The sequence below is a fragment of the Triticum aestivum genome, chromosome 5B (genome assembly GCF_018294505.1).
Source record: "Triticum aestivum cultivar Chinese Spring chromosome 5B, IWGSC CS RefSeq v2.1, whole genome shotgun sequence".
Taxonomy (NCBI): Eukaryota; Viridiplantae; Streptophyta; class Magnoliopsida; order Poales; family Poaceae; genus Triticum; species Triticum aestivum.
In genome coordinates this window covers 219,739,691-219,754,297 of record NC_057807.1, presented here as the reverse complement: position 1 = coordinate 219,754,297, position 14,607 = coordinate 219,739,691, and the positions used below count along the sequence as shown (strand labels likewise).

The 14,607-nt window shown below is 49.6% G+C and overlaps 1 long non-coding RNA gene across 5 annotated transcripts; it reads left to right on the top strand.

Moving 5' to 3' along the window:
• Window positions 1–5,656: 5,656 nt before the first annotated feature.
• LOC123111080 (uncharacterized) lies at window positions 5,657–10,614 on the top strand. 5 transcript variants are annotated; one of them, XR_006454078.1, is made up of 8 exons: window positions 5,658–6,048; window positions 6,124–6,248; window positions 6,940–7,016; window positions 7,080–7,193; window positions 7,331–7,409; window positions 8,405–8,472; window positions 9,580–9,658; window positions 10,217–10,614. It is a non-coding gene; the product is annotated as an uncharacterized lncRNA (long non-coding RNA). The 5 variants fall into 5 exon arrangements; XR_006454076.1 differs by having other exon boundaries at window positions 6,937–7,016; XR_006454077.1 differs by having other exon boundaries at window positions 6,896–7,016.
• The last annotated feature ends 3,993 nt before the right edge of the window (window positions 10,615–14,607 follow it).

Genomic DNA, 14,607 nt, shown 5'->3' with positions numbered 1-14,607 from the left:
GCCTGCTAGAGGTCAGCCACTCTAGTGGCCGCCTGCTAGGAGTCGGTCCACTTTGGGACTGCTTACTGAACCTCGGCGCCTTCCCGCAGCCAGCCGCTTTACCAGCCACCACAAGAAGGCGACCCTTCAACTCAGATGCTTGAGGGGCGCAGTCGGCCCAATGTCTTAAAAAGCCAGGGGGAGCTTATAGGGCTACCCATGGTCATTTACTCCGACAGTAGTCCCCGAAGCTGGTGGGCTTCACGGCTGAGAGGAGGGCAAGAAGCCCAAGCAACTTCCTACTCTGAAGAGCCGACAGCTAGGAGCCGGTCATGACCAGGCTCGCCGTCTTGAAGATTTCAAAGTGTGAAGGAGGGAACCAGGTGGCGCATGCGCCGGGCGACGGGCTGGCCGCCTGCTGTCCGCGTGCCACGCGGCACCAGCCGGCTAGACCAGCCTGCCAGCCCACGCGCGTGACGGGACATCGCTGCAGTCTGGGGCCCGCCACTACCGCGCCTCAGCCCACGCACGAATCCGTTGTGGCCGAGGCGGGCAGTTGGCATTCCGAGCGCGGTTAATACATGCTTTTATGGCGCGATAAACGCGGGGTCATGGGGGAGTGGGCGCAGTTAATCCCATGATCCCCACGCCCCGCCCCCTCGGCTTCGCCGTTCTGGGGCTATAAGTAGGGGGGAGGGGGTGGCAGACTCACACGCGCCCACCCCCTCCTTCGCCATTCTTCTTCTTTCTCGTTCTTCTGCTGCTGCGGTCCGCTGCCGCACGCGCCTCCGACCACCCTGCTGCGCTGCTGCTCGCCGCCTTAAGGCCGCGCGCACGCCGCCGTGCCGCCCATCCATCAAGATTCTCGAGCCCATGGTGCGCTCCGGAGCGTGGGACGGCTCCAACGTCCATGGGGACCACATCGATTTCCTCCGCCGGACGTGGTGGCTGCTCGGCGAGGACTATGCGAAGGTTCGCCTGGCGCCCAGAAGGGAGATCTCGCCGGTGCCAGAAGAGGGCGAGCGCGTCATATTCCGGTCGCACTGCCTGCGCGGCCTTAGCCTGCCGGCAAGCGGCTTCCTCCACTCCTTCCTCGACTTCTACGGCCCCGAGCCGCATCACCTCACGCCAAACACAGTGGTGCTGCTATCCGCCTTCGTCACCCTCAACGAAGGCTTTCTCGGCGTCCTCCCCACCCTTGAACTCCGGGGCGAGTTCTTCTACACGAATCTCGGCACCGTCATCAAGGGGGTAGCAGCGCAGTGCGGCGCCTTCATCGCGGTGCGGAGGCCGGCCGCCGACAACCCCTTCCCGTCCATCACGCTGATATAGTTGGTCAAGATGTGGCAGCAGTCGTACTTCTACGTGAAGAGCGTCCACCCGGAAGGCGACTAGGTCAACCTGCTAGCCTACGCAGCCAGCCCACCGACTGGAGCGTGCGCCAACTGGTCATACCGGCCCAAGACGCTGTTGGTTGCTGGTGTTGCCGCCGTCGCGTGGCTCAAGGTGATGGTGAAGTCGGAGGGCCTCATCGGGCCGGACTTGCTGACCGCCTTCGTGGTGCGCCGGGTGCTTCCCCTCCAAGGTCGGACACACCTGATATGCCAAATGAGCGGGCACCGGGACCCGAGCCGGATGTGCACCAAGCAGATGCCATACACGGAGGTGGCTCACTTGGTGAACTACATCTCGAACTGCAAGCTCTCGGAGGAGGAGTGGCGGTTCGGCAAGGAGCCGTACTCGCGCGCGCATCCTCCACCTACGGTAAGCCTTCGCCTCTTTCTTTTCTTGTTTAGTTGTCGGGTTCTCTTTGGCCGTCTTGACCAAACGGCTATGAAACAGGGCGACGTCATCCAGCCGGTAGCCGGCGTCTCGGGGCCGGTCCGCAAGTTTCTCCCTGACCGGGCGGAGAGCCACGTGGACGACCCCGACTTGGGGGCGGCCGCCCTGGAAGACGACGCCACAGGCGGTGGCGGTGAGGTAGGCGGCTCTAGAGCCGGAGGCGGCCTCGAGGACTGTCCTAATGATGATGACGAAGAGGCCGTCCCGCGCCGCCAGCCGGCGTCCGACCAAGTGGGTGCGAGCTCATCTGCTGCGTTGGCTGCCTGAGGCGGTGCGCAAAAACGCCGGGCCGCACTGTCGATGTACGACAACCGGCCGAAGAAGCCCAAGAGCTCGGCGGCGGCGACCAAGCGTGAGGAGGCGACCGCTAGGGCGAACCTCTTCTGGAAGGTTGTGAAGGAGCCCCCGAAAGTTTCCGCATAAGTACCGGCTTCTTATCGTGTCCTTTCTTCTTTTTTCTTGCAAAATGTCCTTCTGAGTTTTTTTCTACTTGCTTAAACCGGGCCCCGCTCTCTCTTGAGCGGTCAGCCGCCGTCTCCATGGTGGGGACGGCAGAGGGCTCTGCCAACACCCGCCGCATGGATCCGCGCACCGAGCTCATGGCGGCGACAGAGAGGAATGTGCGGGAGGCACACGAGGAGCAAGAGGCGGAGCGGCAGAAGGCGGTGGCTGCCAAGGCGGCGCAGGAGGAGGCGAACGAGGTCGCGAAGGCACAAGCCGACTCCCCTGCCAAGGCCCAGGCGGACGCCGTGGCTGAAGCATGGGTGGGAGAGGCCACACGCGGCCAACCCCCACAACTCATCATCCCCCTTCGCGCCGTGCCGCCCGCACCCGAAGACTCGGCAGTGCCGCCTGAAGGAGCCGGTGGCGACCAGCCGGTCATGGAGGAGGGGGCAACGACATCGCCCCGGGGACGGAAGTGACTCCACCGGCCCCAATCGTGGCGAACCAAGGCGGCCAGCCCAACGCGCCGCCAGTGCCGTCGGCTGGTGGCGGACCAGCGGCGGGGGCGGACCCCGTGGTCCAATCTCCGGTACGCCAGCGCGTGGGGAAGGCGGCCTCGGCGCCGCACCCGCGGGTGGCCAGGGGTGCGAGTTCGTCGACCCTAGAATTGGAGGCGGTCAGCGTCAGCTCGCCGGATTGGACGCCTGGGGGCTGGACAACCGTGCTGAACGAGGCAGCACAAGACGTTCGGGCCCGACTACAGGCTCAGGGCACCCCCCCTTCGCAACTACAACCAGGATTTCTTGGCGACGCGAACGGCCATCTGGGTAAGCCTCTTGCTTTTTTGTTTCTTATTCTTGTATTCTTCCGTGGGGGCGCGTCAGCGCACCCACTAGGTGTAGTCCCCGAGTTCCGGGCCGGCTGCTGAGCAGGCGGCCTGAAACTTCAAAGTAAGCTCGGGTGCTGACTTGTTTTCTCTTGTCTATTTATCCTTTTTGCAGGACTATCATAACCTCCGTGCGGCCGCCTTCAACTCCCATGTCCGGGAGCTGTCCCTGCAGACTACCGACTTGTCCGAAAGCCGGAGTAAGAATTCTGCTTTCTTTCTCTCGTGGGGGCGCGTCAGCGCACCCACTGGGTGTAGTCCCCGAGATTCGGGCCGACTGCTGAGAAGTCAGGCCGGATCTCTTTTGGCGACTTCTTGCTTATTGTTTCTTCTTCTTTGTTGTCTTTGTAGAGGCCAACACCACCTTGCAGCAGCAACTGGGTGAGGCCCAAACCACACTGCGCACCAAGGAGGCGGAGTGCAGCACGGTGGCCCAGGAGCGCGATCGCCTGGCCAAGCAGCTAGCTGACCAGGAGAAGCGTCACCAGGCAGCCCTCCAGGCGGTGAAGGACAACGAGATCGCCCTCCAAGCCGAGTACGAGACCCAGGTGGCAAACTGGGCCGAATCGGAGCGGGCGTCGAGCGACGACTACGGCCAAGTTGAGGACATGGTCGACGGTGAGTTGCCTTCCATCTCTTTCCTTCGTCTGCCGCCTGTTATCTGGTCCGGCTTCTGACTTCGTGTTCCCTTTTTCTTCTTTGCACAGAGTATTTCCCCGGCTACTCCGTTGCCGCCAGCCAGGCCATCGAGGCCCACCGCGAAGCACGAAGGCGGGCTGGTGCAGAGATTGCACCGAATGCCCGCCGGACACTCGAGGAGCAGCTCCTGGCCATCCAGGCCCGTCTCCAGCTGCCCCCCGGATGCTCCACCGCCTTTAGCGCGTCGGAGCCTAGGTGCTTTCCGCCCTCTGGCCCAACACGCTAAAGGGACTGTCGACTGGGGGACTGCCGACTGGCTGGAAGTGACAGTCACCCGCTTCGAGGCATGGAAGGCTTCTTCGGCCCGGGCAGGCGCTAGGCAGGCGCTGGAGTTTGTCAGGGCGTGGTACCATGGGATGGATCTAGCCCAGTTGTCCATGTTCCGGTAGGAGGCCAACGAGGAGTTGGTGGCGGTGAGGCCCGCTATCATTCATCGCGCCGCGGCAATCGCAGACTACACCGACACCAGCGTCTTCGTTCCTGAGTTGAACGAAGACGGTGTTGAGATGCCGGCGGACTTTTTCGGGCCGATCCCGGAGGATGGTGAGGACTCGCCAGAGGAGATCGACTCCGGCGACAAGGGCGAGGGCGAGGACGAGGACGGCGAAGACGTCGCACCAGACAGTGGAGCATATGGCCAGCCTCAACCTGACTGTGCCTCTAGCAACGAGGCGCATGCGAACACGCTGACTGCTGCCGGTGACGACCAAGCCGAGACTCGCCATCCGGCCACTCCACCAGCCAGCGCTGCTGTCTCCACCGACCTAGAAGGCTCGCTTGCTGCTCCCTTGGTCTAGGAGGCCACTTTTATCTTTATCCTCCTGTCTAGTAGTCTTTTGAACAATATTTGTTAAATTTGCGTAGTTCCACCCACTAGGGGTGTATTCAAACTATGTTGAATCGTGGCTTAAAAAGCCTTTCTTCATGTAAATATTATCTCGCATGCGCTATGCTTGTGTCGGGTTTCGACTCTGCTTGCTTTTTGATCCTTTTGGCTTTTCCTTTGCCACCCTCCCTTGGCTGCCGCCTTCCCAGCCGAACAGCCGCTCTGCGGTCTGTGGCTGGGAAAACACTTAGCCATTTGGGAGGGTAAGTACTTTAGCCTTTTTAGGTCATGGCAAGGTAAGTGGGAAGCCGGCCGGCCGGCTGCTTAGCAGCCGGTCGGCAAGGCGGGGAGCCGGCTTATGTTATGTAAGTGCGTTGGTCCTTAGCCATTTTTCATGTGGGCACCATTTCCTGCCTATGACTCTTGCCAGCCGGACAGTCGCTACTTGTCTGACTGCAGGTAGCACTAACATAATACAAGGCGGCAAGTCTCCGGGCCGACTGATCGAACCCGGTGCAGGACGAGAAAAATGCAGCAACACATTCATAGGCATAATACTTATCATATAGATAAAAAGGGGTAGTCCCCGAGTGCTCCTCGGGGGACCCGATGTCTTGTACTTAATACAAAAGATAGCATGATACATACTGCATCAACTGTAAAATCTTCGAAGGAGATTGGCGTTCCATGGGTGTTCCGACTCCTTGCCGGAGTCATCTCTCTTGCGTGCCTTGGGCTTCTGTGCATCGATCAGGTAATTTAAAACAAAACAGAAGCTAGCCAACTCACCTCCAGAACGCTCCCCCGATTGCAAGCTTCGTTGGTCGTTCGATCTGTTTTCTGGCGCGTGTGAGCCGTTGGATCTTCACAGCGGTTAAAACTAATTTCACCCTCGTGGTCGTTTTCGCTCGCGCGGCGCGCTAGTTGGCTGGGTTGCGTGCTTTCGCGTGCAGGGCGTTTTTGCCCAATCCGCACCGCCTGCTCCGCACCCAATCCCCCGTCTCCCCCAGGCCCCAGCCCCCACCGGACAAACCCTAGCCTCACATCCCGCACTCCTCCCTCCTCCTCCTTCCTCGTTAGCCGGTGCCGCCGTTCTGCCTCCCTCCTCTCTGTCCTACAACCATGCCGCCGGGAGGAAGCCGCCGTCCGTGGCGCCATACCCCTGTCGAGGTGCTGCGCATGCTTCGTTCCCCACAGCCCCTCCCTCATCCTCGGTCGTCACCGCCGTTGCCTGCTACTCCCCTCCACCACCGTTGCTGCTTATGGGTCGGATCTGGCGTTGGTGGGTCGGAGCTCGAGCTAGAGGCCGAGATGGGGAAGGTCAAAAAAGGAGACCGGATGGAGGTGCTCGAGGCCGAGGAAGCTGGAGATGGTGAGATCCCTCTCCCCATATCTATTCTCTTAGTTTTTCCTCTTCAAACCTTCATTGATGGTCTCTCTCCCTCAGCACAACTAGCTTCACTGGCCATCCGGTGGTTGCAGCATGGGGCAACGCTCCAGTCGTGATGGGGTGGAGCTGCGCAGGAAGGGGAGGAGGCTGGCGACAGGGAACTGGGCCAGGGAGGAGGCAAGGTCTGTGTTGTCCCGTGTTTTTCTCTTCGCATTTTTCTCCTACCATGCATATGTTTGTTGCCAGAGTGGATCCATGCCACCTAATTCTTGATAAATAATGAGTGCCAAGATATATATGCTGACATGTGAGTTAATTATTTGGAAAAAAAATATAATCATAATATATGTATTGCCAACAATTTTTATGTTTGAAGCAACCAATTTTGTGAAAAGAGTAGAGAGAAAGATACATGTGCGATTTCCTTGATGTTACAGCAGATGGATACTCGATCTTTAAACATAAGCATAGATGAATAGGTAAAAATTCAGGGAAAGACCAATGAAATAGTTGTATGTACATATGTGCCAATTTTTTACCTGGTTGCCTGGTTGCATTATTTATCCGGTTTCAATTCAGCTTGAGTAGATTGTTATCCGTGAGTGATACTTGCTACTATTTGTCGCCATGCACCAATTTGCATACGTATTTTAGGCACAGAAACCAACCATTATCTACTACTTACCTTTCTATCTCGACATATGCTTGTGATGCATCGTGCTACCAGAGGCCAGCATTATCCAGTATCATAGCGACGCTAAAAATGCCTATTGCTTACTCCGCATATTTTCTCATCTGATTTCTCATTTATAGATATTAATTTTTATAGATATTAATTTCCTTTCATGGGAGGCCTTCATTACATTTCAGCAGCGGTTGCGGATGTGGTCGGCGGTTGAGGGAGGGTCACCGACTAGAGCAGCAGGAGCAAGGAGCTCGAGGAGGTTCAGGTTTGCCTATACATCCTCTCTCTTTCCTCCACTTTGTCTCATGCATGAGGGTGTTGGCTGCAGGGGCGCCGAGAAGAATGGAAGGCAGAGCTCTGTGAGGGCAGGACTGCAGGAGCTGACGATGGTCATGGTTTGCCTCTACTACATCGTCTGCCAAAGACCGATCCAGAAGATATGGTAACTACTATTGATGGACGTATTTTATGTATAAGTTAACCATCTCAATCCTCATCTATTCATTTCAAAAGAAAATTGTGTTGTCTGAAGTTCGTGTGCGAACACTATATTACGAATTTACTATCATTTTTTCACAGGTTCTTGATTATCTATAGCCTTCCATGCTGGGCTTCTCTCTGATAAACAAAGGAGATGATATTGCAATATGCTAACCAGGTAACTTCCTTTATGATCTGCTTTGCCTTTTACCATTATTTGATTTGATGCAACCTAATTTGTGAAAAGTTAGGTAATAGGTAGGAGGGCAGATTAGTTTTCCTGCAAGTATGGATTTGCATTTGTGGATTCAGTTCTCCATGCCATTCATCATGCAAGTAACTTGTTACTTACCTCCTACCAGTAGTTTCAGGTAGGCATCCATGAAGCACATGAAAAACTGCAATGATATGTATGAGCAGTTATCTGTCAATTTGTTTGTTCCAAGCTATTGAAAACTGCAATGATATGTATGAGCAGTTATCTGGCAAGACAAGAGATTATAGGAAATTGTTCATCACGGTCATGTGTATTTAAACCTATAAGGTCCTCTGGACAACTCGCTCCCAGGAAGGTCCCCTATTTGAAGCTTCGCTGGCCATTTGACCCGTGCCCTGCTGCTCTTTGGGCACAACCTCCTGAACCCTAGCCCCAATCCATAACCGCATCCTCACTCCCTCATCCTGCCTTCCTCCTCTCTGTCCAGCGCCCACCACGAGCACACCGCCAGGAGGAAGCCGCTGTCCGCAGCGTCGTGCCGCTGCTGGGGGAGCCTGCACTAGGAATTAACTTTGCCCGGGATGGTATGAATGATAAAGATTGGTTATCACTCATTGGGGTGCATAACGATTCGTGGCTACTGTTGGTGGCCTTCTATTTTGGAGAAAGGTTTGGGTTCAACAAGGAATCTAGGCATTTCATTTGTTATTTTGCTAAGTGTTTTGCTTGGTGTCAACAACATTTTTCTGCTTAATAGTTTCGTGTTTGAGTGTCATGTTCTTGTCTTTTGGTAGCATTGTATTGCTTCTGGTGTACCTAACTTTTATGTAGTTGTAAACTCTTGCTGATGGTGTAATTAAATCAGACTTCTTACAGTCTTTTCTTCTTTTGTAAAAGCATGGATAGGTAAGAAAAATATGTTTTTGTTTTATTCACTGTGCTGTTTTGAAGCGAAGATTGATAGCCAGACGCTTGCGGCAGCCGCACAACACGTGAGGTCCAGCCGCAATAGCTCTTCCCCAAGGTATCTTGCCCCCTCATGCCCTCATTTCTTCCTCTCGCTTCTCACATGTATACATGCCCAATAAACGTTGTACTGATGTAGTCCATCGAATGTAGAGAACTAATGGTCAATTAATTCTCTCACTCATCAATTTACAAACTCAGGATTTTCTTTCACATGGGGCTTGGCATGTTTACGTTCAATTGTGTGGATTTTGGTGTATTGTGTGATTGTTCCCTGATTTTTTTGAAGGGTCTGGCTAAGGCACGGTTCTAGCAACAACTAGACAACGACCAACCTGAGTTGATAGGTTACAGATGGAAGTTCTTTTTCTTTTTTGAGATATATGCCTACGGTTTCAACTTACTGTGGTAGATAGTTTTAACATTATTTGTGCAGACAAAATGTGTATATCTCATTTTACATTGCAACCAGATTAAAACAATCCTATGTATACTATATAAACATAGAGAATTATATCCACATCATGCCTAACAGTCTATTGTTTCTTTCTGCTTAAATGATTGACATCCAAAGAAGCAATACAGTCACATTACTACACTCCATGGATCCTTCTCTATATCTCAATATAAGCACTCTTATCCAGCTAGGATTTGTGTTTTTTCACTTTCTAAAATGGAAAGGAAAAAATCTGTCTATTGATTGTTTTGAAGATATTGTTCTTAGTCATTTTAAATTGTTGAATCCTATACCTATTGGTTATAAATACCTCCACGGAATATTTAGGGATTGAACAAACAAGTAAGTGGAAGATCCTTTATATTTGGAGATTCGTAGATCTATATTGTCTGTACAATCAATCCTCTGCTTTTTCTTATGCGAGTAAACTCAATGAAATGTCTACTATTGGTGCCAGATTAAATTGCCTTTTGCTGCTAGCTTATACGACATCTGTTCCCAACTTCTCTCTAAAAGTGTCTTAGTTTGTTGAGAAAATTTGCCACTTGCTTTTTTTATTTGCTTGATAGTATCCCAATCTAAATAGTATTACTACCGAGAGAAATAGAACTATTTTCATTTCAATTGTTCAAGACCATCTAATTTTTATTAGAAGGAATTTTGTAGATAGGAAATCTGATGCTTGGCGGTCTCTGCAATGCTGTTTAGTCACTGCAGGTACTAAAGATAAATGGTTGCTTTTTGAGATGGCAAATTCACAATCTATTCTGCCTTGGTGTCAATAAAGGTAAATTTGGTCCACCATATCTTATGAACAATGGAATTTGTCAATCTGAAGGTGTGCATCATTACTGTTCTTGCTTTATGGTTGCCTTCCGAGTGCACTTTTATTAGTTTTAACATATTAATTTTAATATGCTTGATTGACCATATTATATATTTCACTTCACCGGGGTGGTTGGTGGAAGTGTTGGTTAAAATATTTTATACAGTTGAATATTCTTGATTCACTATTTTGTAGCCTGCTCTTAGTTGTATAGTATTAATTCTTAAAACTTAATCACTTAAAATTAGTTAATTTAATGAGTTGTTTCACTATTTTCAAATAAGTAGTTTCAGCCCACACTATGTCCTAAAACTTATTCTTACTGCCTTTTATGACTTAAATGTAACTATTGGCATATAATCTCATGTCTTAAAATCTTAGTTGAGAATGTACTAAAAGTTATAAGATCTGGAGTTTCCACTATATTTCATCTAGCGGTACTCCCAGTAATTGATTATTAAGAGCACAAACGATCATAGGATGTACATTCAGTTACTGGAAAATGCTTTTATCTTGCAGGCCAGTTTTACATTTACTTTTTCAATAATGAGATGACTATGAACAAAGTATCAAGTTTTTTGTCTTGGCATTACTGCCGCCGTGTACGGATGGTTATTGAAAGAAAAAGGATTCAAGCGGCATACCTTCACTTGATATATGCTTTAACCGCAAGAACTGTTGTTATTTTCTTTTCCTTTCCTGCAATGATGGTAGTTCGCCTTTGATTCTAGAAGTCGCAAAGGAGTGAAGGGTAGAGATTTCCATTGTCGTTGAATTGGTGGGATTGTCACCAAGTTAGTGTTGCAGATTGTTTCTATTTTAGAGCAAGAAGCCAAATCGTTGTTCATTGTAAATGTTGAAAAACTTGTATACTGTCACTTCTATATCTATTATAAACTTTCGTTCCTGGTGTGGTACTTACCAATCTTGGTTTGCCCTTCCATTGCAGCAGACCAATATGTCCTTTTCTCTTCCAAAAAATATATATCTCATTTCAAGTTTGCGCGTCTATTATAGTAGAACATGTCATAAACATGGTGCTTGGCATCATTTGTCAAGTTCCCTTCAAAAAAGAAGAGATGTCTATAGAGAGTGGCTCCATAACTAAAGAGATGACAAATGTTGTTGTTTGCTCAGCTTACTTAAAAAATTAAGAAATTACAATGCATGTGAACTATAGAGGTTGTGAAGTACAAAATGTTATGGATCCAGAGGAGTGGGAGGGGAGAGTTTACCAAGGACAAGTGTGACTATGGATTCCTAAGTTCCATCTAACATAGCAAAATTCTGTAGATAGAATGCCTGCATTTTGAAAAATCTATTACATAGTTTGTGACTACGTTTCTTTCAATTTTCATTATTAAAAGGTTCCTTATTATTGTCAAATTTTCAAGTATTTATTCAAATAACTCTTGGTTTGAAATGAGACTTTGCGCCATTTGACGCAACGGGTGATGTTATTATACATCTTATTGTAGTGAGTAAACCTTCCATTCTTATTATAGACTTCATTCTTTTTTTATCAAGGTGGGTTAATTTGTTAGCTTATGTGCTTGCCCACAACTAAACCAACTAAATCATGGATTTTCTTTTCGATGTGTACATAGATTCAACGGGTCTCTACGCCATTTGGCGCAATGGATGGCATGTGGACCTCTCACATGCTTATGCACCCAAAAGCACAACACAAAGAGGTTTCTTTTTTTCGTGCAAATGGAAAATAAAAGTTTGGTGCAAACAGTGTTAAAAATATATATTCTTAATTGGCCTTTACATCTTATACAATTTTTTTTAAAACTCTCATCATGATAACCATATTTTCGGCTAAAGCAATGCTTCCTTAGCTTGTTTGTACATATTATACAAATACACTTTTATTTCAAACTCGAACTTCACAATGTGATAAACATATTTTCAATATGGCATTGTTTCAAATAGGCTTTCCACTACTAATGTCTGCAAAATGAATCCATTTTCATCGACAACATGTCTTTAGCGGGTCTCTGCGCCATTTGGTGCAACGGGTCAACTAGTAGGAATCGTTGCCCAAGGCCTTGCTGATGACGAAGGGGCCTTCCCAAGGGGCTGAGAGCTTCTGTTGGCCGGCTGTTCGTTAGATCTGCCGGAGCACAAGGTCACCCTCTTGGAAGGATCTTGGCTTGACCTTCTGAGTGTGGTAACGACGTAGGATCTGCTGGTAGACGGCCGACCGGCTGAGTGCCAACAGCCGTCCCTCTTCCAGCAGATCGACGTCGTCTTCTCGCGCTTCCTTCACCTCCGCTTCCGTGTACATGGTGACGCGAGGTGAGTCGAACTCGATGTCAGTTGGAATGACGGCCTCGGCACCATACACAAGGAAGAAAGGAGTGAAGCCGGTTGACTTGTTTGGAGTGGTGCGCAGGCTTCAGAGGACGGCCGACAGCTCATCGAGCCAACAACCGGCCGAGCGCTCTAGCGGATCGACCAGTCGGGGCTTGATGCCAGAGAGGATGAGGCCGTTTGCTCGCTACTTGGCCGTTTGACTATAGTTGGGCAACGGACGCTAAGTCAAGTAGGATGCCCTGCATCGCGCAGAAACGTGCCAATGCTCCTTTGGCAAAAATGGTGCCATTGTCGGTGATGATGCTGTGTGGTATGCCATACCGGACGTTGATATCTGCGATGAAGATCACAACAGTCGGCCCATTCAGCTTCTTGATTGGCTTTGCTTCAATCCACTTGGTTAACTTGTCTACGGCAACAAGCAGATGTGTCATGCCGCCGTGTGCCGTCTTGAATGGGCCCACCATGTCCAACCCCCAGACGGCAAAGGTCCTAGTGAGGGGGTGGTCTTGAGTGCAGAAGCCGGCAGGTGTTGCTCGGAGCTGAACATCTGGCATCCCTTGCAGTGTTTGACTAAGTCCTTGGCATCTTCCAAAGCAGTCGGCCAAAAGAAACCATGGCAGAAAGCTTTGGCCACAAGTGATCTTGAGACCGCGTGGTGGCCACACTCGCCTCGATGGATGTCCTAGAGGATTGCCATGCCCTTCCCTGGCTCAATGCAACGCTGGAAGACTCCAGTCACGCTGCACCTAACGAGCTCTCTGTTTACTATTGTGCAGGCTCCTGCACGCCGCTGAAATTGTCGAGCCGAGATCTCGTCAGTCGGCAGCTCTCTGTTCATCAGAAAGTTGAGGATGGGCTGGGCCCATGATGGAGTGATACGTCCATTTGCATCATGCTTTTATATCGATATTTATTGCATTATGGGCTGTTATTACATGTTATGTCACAATACTTATGGCTATTCTCTCTTATTTTACAAGGTTTATCACGAAGAGGGAGAATGCCGGCAGCTGGGATTCTAGGCTGGAAAAGGAGCAAATATTGGAAAACTATTCTGCAGAGCTCCAAAAGTCCTGAAACTCCACGAAAGTTATTTTTGGAATTAATAAGAATTATTGAGCGAAAGAAGCACCAGAGGTTGCCCACACCCTGGCCACGAGGGTGGGGGCGCGCCCACCCTTACAGGGCGCGCTCCCCTGCCTCGTGGGCCCCCTGGCAGCCCTCCGGTGCCCATCTTCTGCTATATGAAGTCTTTTACCCTAGAAAAAAAAATCAGAAGCAAGCTTACGGGACGAAACTCCACCACCACGAGGCGGAACCTTGGCGGAACCAATCTAGGGCTCCGGCGGAGCTGTTCCGCCAGGGAAACTTCCCTCCGGGAGGGGGAAATCATCACCATCATCATCACCAACGATCCTCTCATCGGGAGGGGGTCAATCTCCATCAACATCTTCACCAGCACCATCTCCTCTCAAACCCTAGTTCATCACTTGTATCCAACCTTTGTACCAAAACCTCAGCTTGGTACCTGTGGGTTGCTAGTAGTGTTGATTACTCCTTGTAGTTGATGCTAGTTGGTTTATCCGGTGGAAGATCATTTGTTCAGATCCTTAATGCATATTAATACTCCTTTAATCATGAACATGAATATGCTTTGTGAGTAGTTACGTTTCTTCCTGAGGACATGGGTGAATTCTTGCCATTAGTAGTCATGTGAATTTGGTATTCGTTCGATATTTTGATGAGATGTATGTTGTCTCTCCTCTAGTGGTATTATGTGAACATTGAATACATGACACTTCACCATTGTTTGGGCCTAGAGGAAGGCATTGAGAAGTAATAAGTAGATGATGGGTTGCTAGAGTGACAGAAGCTTAAACCCTAGTTTATAAGTTGCTTCGTAAGGGGCTGATTTGGATCCATATGTCTCATGCTGTGGTTAGGTTTACCTTAATATTTCTTTTGTAGTTGCGGATGCTTGCAATAGGGGTTAATCATAAGTGGGATGCTTGTCCAAGAAAGGGCAGCACCCAAGCACCGTGTGATATGGAAGTAATAAAAGTGACGAACTGCATAATAAAGGTCCATATCATAAGTGGCAATATAAAGTGACATTCTTTTGCATTAAGATTTCGTGCATCCAACCAAAAAGCACATGACAACCTCCCTCTGCGAAGGGCCTATCTTTTACTTTATGTCCTTTACCTTATGCAAGAGTCAAGGTGATCTTCACCTTTCCCTTTTTCATTTTATCCTTTGGCAAGCATCTCGTGTTGGAAAGATCCTGATATATATATCCAATTGGATGTAAGTTAGCATGAACTATTATTGTTGACATTACCCTTGAGGTAAAAGGTCGGGAGGCAGCACTATAAGCTCCTATCTTTCTCTGTGTCCGATTAAAACTCCATAACCGTAAGTATTGCTTGAGTGTTAGCAATTGTGGAAGACTAAATGATAGTTGAGTATGTGGACTTGCTGAAAAGCTCTATTATTGACTCTTTCCGATGTTATGATAAATTGCAATTGCTTCAATGACTGAGATTATAGTTTGCTAGTTCTCAATGAAGTTTCTAAATCATACT